Raw genomic sequence first — 15,535 nt, 5'->3', positions numbered from 1 at the left:
ACTGAGTCATCAGGGCCCTATCTTAGCCTGTGGCCCTCTCAACTTTTTCCCCAGGGACAGATCTCCGTTGGCCTTAGATCTCAGACTTCACTCCCATTGATCTGCTGGCATTATCCTTGAAGCAGTAAAACACTGGCTGAAGGACACAGTATACCTGAAAATGAAGCTAAAAATATTCAGGGTCCCTACAGGTTTCACCTCAAACAGCAAAGTTTCACTAACCACAGTAGAGCTGTACACAATTGTTTTCAGTACTCTCATGTTGTTGTAATAAGTTAACTATCAAATAAAAATTTATCAACCTTCAAAAAAATCACAAGAGATTTCACTTAACATTCCTTTCTACTAGAATTTCTCCTCAAATACAGCTTAAAATTAATCCTGGTACAAAAAGGCAGTATTAGAATTTAATAATCACATTCTGTAAATTCACATAGATACTGAATATAATGATAGCTTACTAATCTCTTTAAAACAAAAATATTTCTAGGATTTTTAAGACTATGTTGGTCAAAGATGTAACTTCAGTACAGATTCTTCCTAATATAATTCCACAATTTTTATAATTACAAATCATCCTTTAAACTGCTACTATACTACAAATTTTGTCAAGGAGTGATCTCATTTCCTCAGCAACCATAATCTATAGTTTTACCAGATATGGGAAAGCCTGAATCAGCAGAGCAGTCATGAGTGGAAGGAATAAAGAGCTGGATGCCCTTGCTCCTACCAGATTGTCAACCTGAAATAAAGAAGTAGCAACAAAGTAGCAACAACAAGGATCTTTAATTAAAGCAAGGGAATTGCAATTCAGGACACCACACAGTACTGGAGTGCCGGAGTGCCCTTAAGCCCCAGCAAACATAAAGAATAATATTTTATGTCAATAAATATATTTGTTGAGTCTTTTTCTTTTACTAAAATAAACCATCATATAAATGGTATAAATACTTTGTAAATATGAATAATTTAACCTCCTCTTTGTTTTTGCTTATTCCTAATTTCATTTTCTTTGTTGATATTGTTAGCATTTCTGAAACTATATCATGGTAATGGTGAAAGTAGGTAGTCTTATTCTATGTATTTTTAAAGGGAAAACTTATTAAAGCTGAAGACCCTAAGGATACAGTTGGTGTCTTCATCTCTGCTGCCTATGAAAGGCAAGAGATTCAGAAGAGATAGGTAAAGATTTGGTAAGTGGAAGTGTTTAAGATGTATTGGATTTTGATTTCTGGACTGTACCTTAAAATATGGAAATGACAAGTTCCTCTCCAGGGTTAACCTAATAAGGACTGGTAAGAATATGCTTGTCCTGATTCTTGCAAATCTAATAAAAAAGACTATTTGACAAAGGTGGGGGAGGGGGAACTTGCCTAAGTATATCCACCAAGCTACATAATGAAATACTCAGCTGGATCTGTGGCCTTGTTGATAAAGATAATCCCCCAATAATGCAGATTGAAACCCATTTAGTCACATCATGTGTATCCACATGTCACTCTAGTCTACAGATCTTGGGCAAATCATTTCAACTCTCTGGGTCTCAGCTTTATATGCAAAATAAGAAAATAGAATTGGATGATCTTCACAATTCTTTCCAACCCTAAATTTAGGATCTTATGATCCTCCCATAAGTTAGGGTGTTCACCCAACATGCTGAGGGCCTAGCTCATTTTTCTTTTGATATCATGAAGATGCCAGAGCAGCACCCAGTCAGTCTGTTAGTCAGTCCCTAAACATTTATTAAGTGCCTACTATGTGCCAATTACTCTGCTAAATGCTGAGAATACAATAAAAGAGCAAAAAATAGTCCCTGATCTCAAAGAACTCACTGTCTAATGGGGGGAGACAACAAGCAAACAATGAATCCAGGAGTCACTATTGCAACAATCTGGCTAGCAGCTGCTGTGTGGGTGAAAAGCCAACACAAGCCCAACAACAAGGATGCTGCAAGCACAGGTTCTTTTGATCTGCTTTACTAGGGAAAGTAGCATTAAAGGGGTTAACAATCTTATTTCAATCCAACATACAAATATCATTCACTTAGTTCAGGGGAAGAAGCCAGCACCCTGAACTTCAAAGCAAATACAAACAAATAACAAACATACATTTATAAACAGACCAAATACAATTCATAGTTACCAAGAAACCATCAACATCTAAGTTCATCCAGAGGCCCTTAGAGCGACTGCCCAGAGTCCCGAGCCTCCAGGAGTGAGAGCCTCCCAGAGAACGCCAATCTCTGGGTATATATTTTGTTCAGTGTCAAAGGTGAGTCACACATGCGACTCACCCATGTGACCTAAAAGCATCACAAAAATTGGACTTAAACCCACGTGGTCTAAAAGCCTCTGATGCCACAAACATATCACTCAAACCCATGCAAACTAGGCTTTCCCTTGAGGCAAAGAGATCATCAAGGACTCCTAATTTAATCAAGGAAACAAAGGCCAAACTCTTCAAGGGCACCTGTTTGAACAAGTGCTAAAAGCCCATTTTGATTGCCAATACAGTCACCTCCTGAAGAAAACCCAAAATTGGGGACTTCTGGTGCCAAGATAGTGGAATGAGGCTCCCTGGAGCCCTCCCAAATTCCCTTCCAAATAAACTGCCTCAGAACTGATTTAGGATCAGGGAAGCAGCTTACCAGCTCAGCAGGATCAGTCTATTTCACTGGGGTGGGAGGATGATTTTTTGTTTTTACAACATCTACTTTCCCCCATCTCCTCCACATTCCTCCCAGAGATCTATCCTTTATAACACAAATTTTTAAAAGTAATAATAGGAAAAAATCAGCAAAACCAACAAATACATCAGAAAAATGTGACATGAAACATTCCATGGCTGTGGAAGCCCATCTCTGCAAATGGTGGTGCCGAGTTCTTTTTTGAAACCAAGCTCAGTCTTTATAATTTTAAAATGTTCAGTTTTGATTATATTCTTACCTTAAAATCACACTTGTAAAAAGAAAAATGCAGTGCTTTCATTGAAATCCACTATTACAAGGCAATAGCAAAGTTGTAGCTGAGATATTAAGTCTTTTGATTTTCTTGACTCAGAATCAAAATCCCAGGATCTTTGGAGTTTGATTAAATTCAAGCCCAAGTTTTTAAGCCTTTTGACATTCTGAAACCACGAGATGTTTAAAGAATCAAAAATGGAAAAAATTCAGCCTCAATAAGGTCTGACTCATGTATTTTAAAAGCAGATCTGCCCTGAAAAAAAGGTTAGGAATCAAAACAAAGCTATTAGTGAAATTGAGATGTTAGATAAAGAAAGTGAAAAGAGTCTCTTTAAGAACAGCAGAAATACTAATAATTTGATATGTAATTTTAATAAGCATTTATATAGTGCCTGCTATGTGCCAGGCACCATATCAAGTGTTTTTACAAATTTTACTTCATTTGATCCTCACAATAATCCTGTGAGAGAGATGTTATTACTAGGAAACAAGTTAAGTGACTTGCTCAGGATCATACAGCTAGTAAGAAGTGTCTTAGGACACATTTGAACTTAAGTCTTCCTGACTATAGGCCCAGTGCTCTATCCACTGTGCCACCAGCTGCTTCATAGCTCTATATAATACCAATGCTTATTCCTAAAGAGAAATATATGGTAAGCAAATGAAATAATCAAAACAATAGCCCTGAATCAGTTTCTCAGAAAGTCTCTGAGTGGCCCTTTATTACCCCTAAAGACTCCTCAAAGTTACCTATTAAAGTCTCCCCAAAGGATACCTTTTTTGGGTAGATTCCATCATCCTGAAAGTAATCTTTCACATTCTGATTTCATGCTGCGTAAAAATATATCAGGAATTTTGCAAAAGGCAAAAATTTTATTTAGTATACTATGATATTATGCCATATTAAATATTTTTAGTGATTCATTGTATATTGCCTTTTTAAACAGTTTATATATAGTTTAGAAAGCTATATCATACAAGCATATTTAAAATTGAAACATTTAATCACAATATATGGGTTGTTTTTTATATATTAAAAGTTGAACATAAGACCTTTGTCAAGGAATTTGACCCCTTTTATAATATTTTTCCTATAGAAAAATCAGATTAAACTTAGATCACTCCAATTTATCTTTTATACACCTTGCCACAAGTATGAAAACATTTGATGTTTGTTTGGTTCATTTATTCAGGATACATTTTTTTTCTTTTTCTTTTCTTTCTTTCTTTTGCAGGGCAGTTGGGGTTAAGTGACTTGCCCAAGGTCACACAGCTAGTAAGTGTGTCAAGTGTCTGAGGCAGGATTTGAACTCAGGTCCTCCTGACTTCAGGGCCGGTGCTCTACTCACTGCGCTACCTAACTGCCCCCAGGATATATTTTAAAAATACATTTATTATAAAAAGTGTTGTTTAATAAGCTAAATTATTTTCTCTGAGAAAGTTTGGAGTAGAATGATTATTTTTTTAAAACCGACAGATTACTGCTATCTGGTAGCAGCTCATATGTTTAAAAGAAAATGAATAAGGAAAGTAGAAAAAGAGCACGTTTATCTCCACAACTACAAACAAAATCATAGTCCTTAACTAGAATATTTTCATTATAGAATATTTAACTACATAACATATTTTTAAAAGATGTTCCCTTCATTCATTACATTCCCAAGATTACATTCCCTTTTGATGCCTATTATTTTAGAGCAAGGCTTCTTAACTGCTTTCCCCTTGCAGTCTCTTTTTGCATTTTGGCAGCATTGCTTGGCGTTGCCTGGCCTAAGGGAATTGCAAAGTGCAAAATGCACATGCTTTGTGTTCACAACCAAGGGTGCAGCGAAGTCTCAGGATGTAACATGGCAAGTGCTGCCAGAAACACGCTAGATTCATTACATATTTGATTCTGAATTACATTTTGGCTGTTGCATATTCAGAAACATTTTGCTGTGGCCAAATTTTTTGCGACCCCATATGCAGTTGAGACCCACAGTTTAAGATGTGCTGTGTTGGGGGGGGGGCAGAGCCAAGATGGCAGAGGAAAAACAGGGATTTGCTTGAGCTTTCCCCCAAACCCCTCCAAATTCCTGCAAGAAATGACTCTAAACAAATACTAGAGCTACAGAACCCACAAAATAACAGAATGAAGCAGATCTCCAGCCCAAGACAGAATATTAGGTTGACTGGAAGGGTCTATCACACCGATATGGGAGCTGATTGTAGCCCAGTGTGGCCTGTGCTGGCATAGATGGGGCTGGAGCAGGCCTCAGGGCACTGAATCACTGATAGCTGTGGCATTTTCCAGACTTCTCAACCCACAAACACCAAAGACAACTTAAAAGATCAGTGGGAAAACTCTGCCAACCCGAGTGAGAGAATAGCACAGTCCAGCCCCAGCCCACAGGCAGCAGAGCTGGTGGCAACAGGGGCAGCAGCAGCAGCAACATCAGCAGCAACAGCAGTGGCTGCTTCAGATGCTCCAGGCCCACAGAGAGTGGGGGAATTCAAGAGGCTGATCACAGTAGGAGTGCAGGGATGTCTTTCCTGGCACTGAGGCAGGATTCTCTTGCTTTGCCCTGCTTGGATCTGGGTTGCAATCTTGGTTGGCAGTTCTGGGGTGAGAAGGAGCACTGGTGTAGCAGAGCTTGTGGGGGCTGTGGAGAGGGAGTCCTCCTGGTAGTTACACGGCAGAAAGGAGTGCTTGAGATCACTCACAGACCAGAGCACAGGCCAGTAGAGGAGTAAACACCTCTCCTTGGATCATACTACCTCAGAAGAACTAAAAATTTAAAGGTGCCTACAAGTAGCTCTGAAAACAGCAGCACAAAACCCCTGAAGCTTAGGACAGAGCACTCTCCACTCTGGAAACAGAGTCATACCATGACAAAGAGCTCAAAAGTCAAGTACTTGGCTGGGAAAATGAGCAGACAGCATAAAAAAACTCAGACTATAGAATCTTACTTTCGTGACAAAGAAGATCAAAACATACAATCAGAAGACCACAAAGTCAAAGATCCTACATCCAAAGCCTCTAAGAAAAATATGAATTGGTCACAGGCCATGGAAGAGCTCAAAAAGGATTTGGAAAAGCAAGTAAGAGAAGTAGAGGAAAAATTGGGAAAAGAAATGAGAGTGATGCAAGAAAATTGGCTTGCTAAAGGAGACCCAAAAAATACAGAAGAAAATAACACCTTAAAAATAGACTAACCCAAATGGCAAAAGAGCTCCAAAAAGCCAACGAGGAGAATAATGCCTTAAAAAACAGAACTGGCCAAATGGAAAAGGAGGTCCAAAAGCTCACTGAAGAAAATAATTCCTTAAAAATTAGAATGGGGCAAATGGAAGATAGAGACTTTATGAGAAATCAAGAAATTATAAAACAGGACCAAAAGAATGAAAAAATAGAAAACAATGTGAAATATCTCATTGGAAAAACCACTGACCTGGAAAATAGATCCAGAAGACATAATTTAAAAATTACTGGATTACCTGAAAGCCATTATTAAAAAAAGGAGCCTAGACATCATCTTTCAAGAAATTATCAAGGAAAATTGCCCTGATAATCTAGAATCAGAGGGTAAAATAGAAATTTTAAGAATCCACCAATTGCCTCTTGAAAAAGATCCCAAAAGGAAAACTCCTAGGAATATTGTAGCCAAATTCCAGAGTTCCCAGATCAAGGAGAAAATATTGCAAGCAGCTAGAAAGAAACAAATTGAGTATTGTGGAAACACAATCAGGATAACATAAGCTCTAGCAGCTTCTACATTATGGGATTGAAGGGCTTGGAATATGATATTCCAGAGGTCAAAGGAGCTAGGATTAAAACCAAGAATCACCTACCCAGCAAAACTGAGTATATACTTCAGGGGAAAAAATTGACATTCAATGAAATAGAGGACTTTCAAGAATTCTTGATGAAAAGACCAGAGATGAATAGAAAGTTTGACTTTCAAATGCAAGAATCAAGAGAAGCATGAAAAGGTAAACAGGAAAGAGAAATCATAAGTGATGATATCTAAAAAATAAAATTAAGGGGTAAGAGAGGAATATATTGGGAGGATAAAGGGAGAGATAGAATGGGGTAAATTATCTCACATAAAAGAGCCAAAAAAAAGTTGTTATAATGGAAGAGAAGAGTGGGGAGGTGAAAGGCAATGAGTGAACTTTACTCTCATCAGATTTGGCTTAAGGAGGGAATAACATACACACTCAAGTGGGTATCTTACCCTACAGGAAAGTAGAGGCAAGGGGATAAGAAGGGCGAGATGATAGAGGGGAGGACAGATTGGGGGAGGGGGTAGTAAGAAGCAAACACTTTCAGAAAGGGACAGGGTCGAAGGAGAAAGCTGAATAAATGGGGGACGGGATAGGATGGAGGAAAATATAGTCTTTCATAACATGACTATTATGGAAGTGTTTCGCATAATGATACATGTATAACCTATATTAAATTGCTTGCCTTCTCATTGAGTGGGGGTGAGGAGGGAAGAAGGGAGAGAATTTGGAGCTCAAAGTTCTAAAAACAAATGTTAATAACTGTTTTTACATGCAACTGGGAAATAAGATATACAGGCAATGGGGTATAGAAATCCATCTTGCCCTACAAGAAAGTAAGGGGAAAGGGCACAAGGAGGGGGAGGAGTGGGGTGATAGAATGGAGGGAAGACTGCGGAAAGGGGCAATCAGAATATATGCCATCTTGGGGTAGGGGGGAGGGGAGAGATGGGGAAAAAATTTGTAACTCAAAATCTTGTGTAAATGAATGTTAAAAACTAAAAAATAAATAAATTAATCTTTTTAAAAAGCATGCCTTCATGGAACTAGTGAACAATTCCAATGAACTTCTTTGGGCAACCAAAATTTTGTTGTGATCTTCCATAAGTCCTTGTCACTAACAGTATCACAGGCCTTGGCCAGATCAATGAATGTTGTATACAGACTTCTGTCCTGCTCCTGGCATTTCTCCTGAAGTTGTTGGCATTAAATAGTATATCAATCATTCCTCAACCCTTTCTGAAGGCACACTGGCTAGATGATCATCTTCCAGGTGAAGGAAGCCTCTGGCCAGAATCTTGCTGGCAATAACTAAGAGAGAGATCCCCACTATGATTGTCACAGGACAAGCTATTTCCTTTTCCTTTACAGAGGTGGACAACGGAGGCATCTTAAACTCCTGGGGTACGATTTCTTCTTGCCATATAACCTGTAAGATTTCAGTCAGCTCTTGTATGAGGAGTGGACCTCCGTTGTGAAGCTATCAGCTGGAATAGAATCAGCACCAGATGCTTTGCTACTTGAGAGAGCCTCTTCTACAGTTGGAAGTTCTGCTAGAGAAGAGTTGGCTTCAACCTGAAGTAAATAGTCCGTGGCTTCAGTATTGGTTGATGATAGTCTGTGAAGGACACTATGGACATATTTAACTCTATCTTCCCAGTATCATATCTTTATCACTAATCAATGGGGCTGCATCAGTGTTCAATAGTTGAGCTGTGCCATAGAGCATTAACCCATAAATAGATTCAGGGAATCATAAAAGCATTTGGATTGTTACTATCAGAATAAATATGAATTTCGTCTTTTTTCTTCCTCAGCCCAAAATCCCGAATCTCTCCAAGCTTCATTTGCACTTTATTTTTGATAAAGTTAAATACAGCCTTCTTAGAGATGAAGAAAGTATCTTGCTGGTAATCCTGTGGAGTTCTCATTTTTCATTTAGGAGCCTTTGAATTTCCCCATCATTTTCATCAAATCAATATTGATATGTACAAATATTCTGACCCAGATGAGTAAATGCATTGCTGTACACCAAATCTCAAAACTGCTCACTTTTTTTCTGCTTCACTCTTGCCAACCATGTGTTGTCTCAGTTTTCCTTCAAGTTAACAAACTACTCACCCAGGGAGAAGCATTCTAATCTGTCAGCATTAAGTCTTCTGGTAGTCATCTTGGCTTGAGGCTGTTACCACCATTGAATGCAAATGTTTAGCTTGGAGAGGATAAGTCTATGATTGGTCCAGAACTCTGTGCCATGCATTGCCAGCTATTCACATCCTATCTCTTCTCCTTACAATGGCATAGTCTACTATATGTCAGTGTTTACTGTGTTGGTGTATCCATGAAGTTTTACTTAATTTAGGTAAAGGAAGATAGTGTTGGTGATGAGAAGATCATGAAGTACACAAGCCTTCAGTAGCAAGTGACCTTTGTTCTTGTTATTTCCAACTCCTTTCTTCCTGAGAACTCCCTGCCATATCTGATAGTCTGTGCTTACCCTGGTGTTAAAGTCACCTAGAATTATAAGCTTGTCCTTTTTTGACACGTTGATGTTGAGGGTATCCAGGTCTTCATAACATTTTTCTTTGACCTCTTCAGGGTTTGTCATGGTAAGAACATTCTGTGGTCCTCTCTCCCGGTCCCCACCGGCCCCCCCTCCCCTGCTGCTTTACTTAATCTCCTCCCCTCCTACTTCCCTGCTGGGTAAGATAGATTTCTATATTCAACTGATTATGTATATTATTCCCTCTTTGAACCAATACTAGTAAGAATAAGGTTCAAGAGCTTCCCATCATCCATCTTCCCCTCCACTGTAATAGGTCTTTCTCACCTCTTCATGGGAGATAATTTACTCCATTCTACCTCTCCCTTCTTTCGTGCAGTGATGCTTCCCTGAGGCCCCCAGGGGACCTTCATGTCTGGTGCTGCACTGGGGGGGGGGGGGTGGAGTGGGAATTGGCTGGTAATGCTGGAGGCCATAGGGGTCTGGCAGATTACGTGGTGTTAAGCTGGGTCCTAGTGGTGGTGTCTGGCAGGTTCCGAGGCCTGGTGAGGTGTTTCTGCATTTGCCTAGGGCATATACTGAAGCATGTGGTAGTCTGGCTTCTGGACCCTGCCTGTTTGCCCCAGGTGATGCTGAAGGCTGGCAGGGCTTGTGGTTGCTGGTGGCTGCCTGTTTGCTTAGGCACCCGTAGGGTTGGCATCTATCTGTTTGTCTGGGGCTATATGGTGATAATGTGATTAAAGATCTTTTCAGGTAGAGCCAGTTAGGGGAAACTTGATTAGGACAGGCTTGATTGTAGGCAGACCTACACCCTTTACTTTCTAGGTGTGGAGTCCTAGACCCATACACTTTCACTAACTAGGTGTGGGGCCACAGGCCAATACCCTTTTGCTAATTAGGTCTCTAGAGGAGTGAAGCGCTCAGGCCCAAAAATGAGTATATATACCCAGAAGGTAGCCATAGAAGTCAGAATTCAGCCTAAGGAGAAGGAGCAGGAACTCAAGAGTCTACATTGCTGCAGAGAGAATGCAGAGTAGAGAGTGGAAACCTGGGAACTGCAGAGACCAGACAACTGAGGGAGGAAGAGAACCCAGGCAAGCAGACAGGATTCATGAGTGTTTAGCCCCAGCAGAGGGGAAGGTTACAGGATGATGTGGTTCCATACTATGACACTGTGTTATAATTTCCTTGTTGTTACATTGAGGTAGGATTACTGGTTTTGGAATATAATTATTGCTATATTGAATTGGAGTTATTGGTCTTGGGATTTGATTCTCTGGTGTCTAAATAAATGTGATACTTCCTCTGCCTTCTACCTAGAAAGTTTTTCATACTTTGCAATTCCAAACCATACAGGCATGTTCATGGTCATCCTCGAGGTCAGGAATCTTGCCTAACTTATATAGGCTATGCTGCAGCACTTGGAGGTCTGGGCACTGAAAGATGCCTGTTTGCCCAGGATACAATGAAGCATGTGGTGGTTCTCAGAGCTGGAGTCTGCTGGTTCCCCTGGCTATGCTAAGGCATGTGAGGGGTCCTGATATGTTGGCATTTGCCTGCTCCACCACATTAGGGCTCAGGATCTCCCACTGGTTTGCTGAGGTGGGGCTTGCTGCTGGCTTGATGGGACACTTCCTTTCTTGGACTGCACTACTCTTTCACCCAAGTGAGACAGACCTTTCTTGTTGATCCTCCAAGTTTCTTGGGTTAAAGATTGTTTTACCCCGTCTTTTTGCTGGTTCTACTGGAGAAGGAAATGGCAAGCCCCTCCAGCATCTTTACCAAGAAAACCCCAAATGAGGTCATGAAGAATCAGATACAACTGAAAAATGATGGAACAACAAACCAAGCACATGTTTTTTGGAGAGCCAGTTAAACATTTACCAGCATACTACTCTATATAATCCTGTGTTTAACTTATAAAGCTCTATACAACCTAACCCCAAACTATCTTTTCAGCCTTATTGGATATTACTTCCCTTCCTGAACTCTACAATCCAGCTAAACTGTAGATTAACCACCATCATTGCAAATTGTTCTGTTTCCCACAGGACACTCATTTCCTATCTCCAAGGCTTTGCATTGGCTGCCCTAGTGCTTAAGAGTATACTTATTCCTTACCTCTACCTCAGAGTTCTTCTCTTCCTGGTACATTGTGAGATGCATGTATGTATGTTTGTAAAAGTATACACACATATACATGTATAGATATATATGTTCACTTTATGCTATACATACACATGTATGTGTACACACACACACACACACACACATATATATGCCATACATTTAGCATTTTTGCAAAGAAATATGACCTTAAGCCTCCCGTTCAAATAACTGAATCAGGCCAAGAGTTTATCTGAGACAAAAGACAGATATAGTTACTGGCTTACTTGGCTCAGAATAACTGATCATTGATGACCTGATTTCACTGGAAAATTATAACGCTGATGATTTGTCAATGATACCTTTAACTCATCTTTACCATACAAAGTTTTTTTTTGGTATATGTGGTTGTTGTTTGATGTGGATGTATAATTTTATGAAAGTGGAGAACTATCATATTTCCCTTCTATGCATATTGGCAACTCATCCATGACTTAAGTCTCAGAGAGTTGCCTTAGGTTTACTGAAAGGTTTAATGATTTATCCATAGCCTCACAGCTATTATGTGTCAGAAGAACATTCTGTTTGAACCTTGGTCTTTCTTACTATAAGGCTGGCCCTCTATTTGTAAAGATATTTGCAAATGCAAAATCACGAAGATATTTGCAATGTAAAGATATTAATTCTTGGAAACTTTCCTGAAGAACGTTTTCTGGGTCATTTCACTTAAAAATCCTATTGATGTGCATCTTTGAGGAAATTCATAGTAATTTTAAAATTCATCATACCCTTTGTATTTATGGATATTTTCCCCCCATTAAATCAGTTAAAGCTGATATATAGTGATGAAATAGGAAGAAGGGTGGATGCTGGAGTTAGGCCATCTGGAGAGTCCTATGCTACTCTGTTTCTAGGTCCCTGTATCTGTATCTGTTTTTCAATGCATTGTGAGTTCCTTGAGAATATAATTTTTTTTCATCTTTCTTTGTATCCCTAGCACATAGCATAGTGCCTTGAATATAGTTGCTAAATAAATGTCTGTTAACTTGACTATCTGAATTCCTTTTCTTCCTCCCCACTCTGATTTCCATATATGTCTATTGAAATTATACCTTCAAGACCAAGACTAAATTCTACCTTGTGAATTCTTTGTGGTTCTTCTCCATTCCTACTAATCTTTTAGTATTAATTAGTATTAATCTTTTAATCAGACCTCCCACCGCACTTGGTTTCCATTTCTATCAGAAACTTATCTTTTAATTCACATTATAATTATTCTTATGTGTTATGAGAAGTGGCATGATTCAGAGTATAGGCCAATTTAATGAACATTTATTATGTGCCTTCTATGTGCAAGGCACTAGGGATACATAGGTTTAAAAAATAGTCCCTGCTTACAAATACTTTACTAGAAATGATCAGAAAAGGAAGTGGGTGAGTTATGTTTCAGTTTGAGAGATAAACAACTTAAAGAGTTGCACAGAGCAAAGAACTTTTAAAAAGCTAGAGGAAGGCCTCCAACACATTGCATAGATCCTCTGTAGAGGATTTATGGGAAAATATGAACAAGAATTACATGAGATAAGGTGCTATAAACAGGTTGAAAATCTGCATCAGCAGGAGTACCCACCTACATTAGTGAGATCAAGAATCTGCTGAAATTTTGAAGTGTATGTGTGTGTGTATCATCTCACAATAGACTATAAACTATATGAAAGCACAGATCATGTCTTCAAGCATCTCATCATAGGGGGCAGAACCAAGATGGCAGCTTAAAAACTGGGACTTGCTTAAGCTCTCCCCCAAATCCCTCCAAACACCTGTAAAAATGACTCTAAACAAATTCTAGAACTACAGAACCCATGAAACAACAGAGGGAAACAAGTCTCCAGCCCAAGATAGCCTGGACGGTCTCTGGGAAGGGTCTATCGCACCATGCTGGGAGCAGAGTGCAGCCCAGCATGGGACATGCCAGGACAGACGAGGAGGGAGTAGACCTGGCAGAGCAGACCTCAGGGCCCTGAATCACTGAGCTGTGGCAGTTACCAGACTTCTCAACCCACAAACACCAAAGACAACAGAGCAGGTCAGTGGGAAAACTGCTTGATCTGGATGAGAGAAGTGCGCAGTCAGACCTCAGCCCCGGGGACAGCGGAGGTGGCTGCCATGGCATTAGCAGGAAGCTCCAGCACTGCTTCCAGAGCTCCACAGGCACCTGCTTCTGGGGCTCCAGGCCCACAGATGGTGGAAGGAATCAAGTGGCTGATCAGAGTGGGAGTGCAGGGATCTCTTTGCTGGTGCAGAGGCAAGATTCTCTTGCTTTGCTCTGCTTGGATCTGGGTTGAGGTTCTGGTTGGTAGTTCTTAAAGGAGAAGGAGTGCTAGTGTGGCAGACCTTTGTGGTGGCTATGGAGAGGGAGTACTCCTGGTAGTTACATGGCAGAAAGGAGGGCCTGTACTCACAGACCAGAGCACAGGCCAGGAGAGGAGCATCATACCACCTCAGAATAGGAGTAGCTCTGAAAACAGCAGCGCAAAACCCCTGAAGCTTGGGACAAAGCACTCTCCACTCTGAAAGCAATCATACTCTGACAAAAAGCTCAAAAATCAAGTAATTGGCTGGGAAAATGAGCAAGCAGCACAAAAGGACTCAGACTATAGAATCTTTCTTTGGTGACAAGGAAGATCAAAATATACAGCCAGAAGAGGTCAACAAAGTCAAAGATCCTACATCACTAGCCTCCAAGAAAAATATGAATTGGTCTCAGGCCATGAAAGAGCTCAAAAAAGGACTTGGAAAATCAAGTAAGAGAAGTAAAGGAAAAATTAGGAAGAGAAATGAGAGTGATGCAAGAAAATCATGAAAAACAAGTCAATGACATGCTGAAGAAGACCCCAAAATTACTGAAGAAAATAAAAGAATAGAAAACATGGTCTCTGCCAAGGAATTCTTCACCTTAGGGGAATTCTTCCTCATAGAATTCGACTGTGAGAATCACACCATCATCATCATTAAGGTATCACTTTGACCACATTGCAAGCAACTCATGTTTACAATTTTCTTAGCCTCTGAGTAGTGAAGAGAATGAGTTTAAGGGGGATGAGAAGGGAAATAAAGCAATTTGTTTTACTTATTAACAAACCTGACTTCTCCAATATAGGTCCAACCAGAGGTGAAGTGACTGAGACAGTGGTAGGGAAAAAGGGATTAAAGGGAATGAATATGTAGAGAGGAAAGAAGTATAGGTAGAAATGACACCAGAAATGAAAGCAATTACTTTGGCTATGAAGCTGCCAGAGGATGGTGAACAGTTAGATCCAAAAAGAAAGGACTCATTATCCCTAAGAATCCTCCCTTGTAGACAACAGAGTGTGCTGATATATGGGGTGTGGTGAGGTGGGGGGTGGAGGATTCAAGGGGCAAGGAATGAGGGAATGATAGTCTCTGGCACTATAAAATAGAACCAAAGAGATCTCCTCAGAGGTTAGACCACTTCAGCTATTGCAGGGCTTTCTTGTCCAATAGTCTCAGTGTGAAGGACTTTAGGCCCAAAGGTTGGATAGGGAAGGATAGCAATGGACTTTAAAGATGGCCTACATCACTGGTTCTCAAATTCTTTGTAGGAACAGAGCCCTACATAAGACATGAGACTTAAGTGGAGGGCTTAAATGATATAAAAAATAAAGACCTACTATTCCAAATAACATAGTTTTTTCAAAAATCTCATTAACATATGTTTTTACAATAATTTTATTTAGAATCTAACATCTTTATATAATACTTTACCACTTACTCAGTGTTTCACATACATGTGCTTATTTGCTTCTCCCAAGAAACTTATAATGAAGGTAATAAGTCTAGGTAGTAGTGTCAGGGAGGTGTATCAAGTCCATCTACTGTCCTGGTCTATAAGTGGGCATCATCCTCTATCACTGTGTTCAATGAGGGGAAATAGCTGACCTTTTCTTCCCCCTAACATACTTCTTAACCTCTACTTTCTTTGATGCTACTGAAAATAAAATTCCTATTTTTGTATGGGTCACTGTTGCTTTGCAATTACCGCTTTGAGGAGTGCTTTCCCTTTGTTGTATTTGCATTTACTCTTAAGTATTCATGTCTTGTCACTGTTTGCACATGCTGAGCCATCTCCAGTCATCCTGATCCTTACCTGGCCACTGGACCCAGATGGCTCTGAAGGA

This window comes from Trichosurus vulpecula, chromosome 3 (genome assembly GCF_011100635.1).
Source record: "Trichosurus vulpecula isolate mTriVul1 chromosome 3, mTriVul1.pri, whole genome shotgun sequence".
NCBI classification, from domain to species: domain Eukaryota; kingdom Metazoa; phylum Chordata; class Mammalia; order Diprotodontia; family Phalangeridae; genus Trichosurus; species Trichosurus vulpecula.
Note: the sequence above shows the minus strand (reverse complement) of the source record.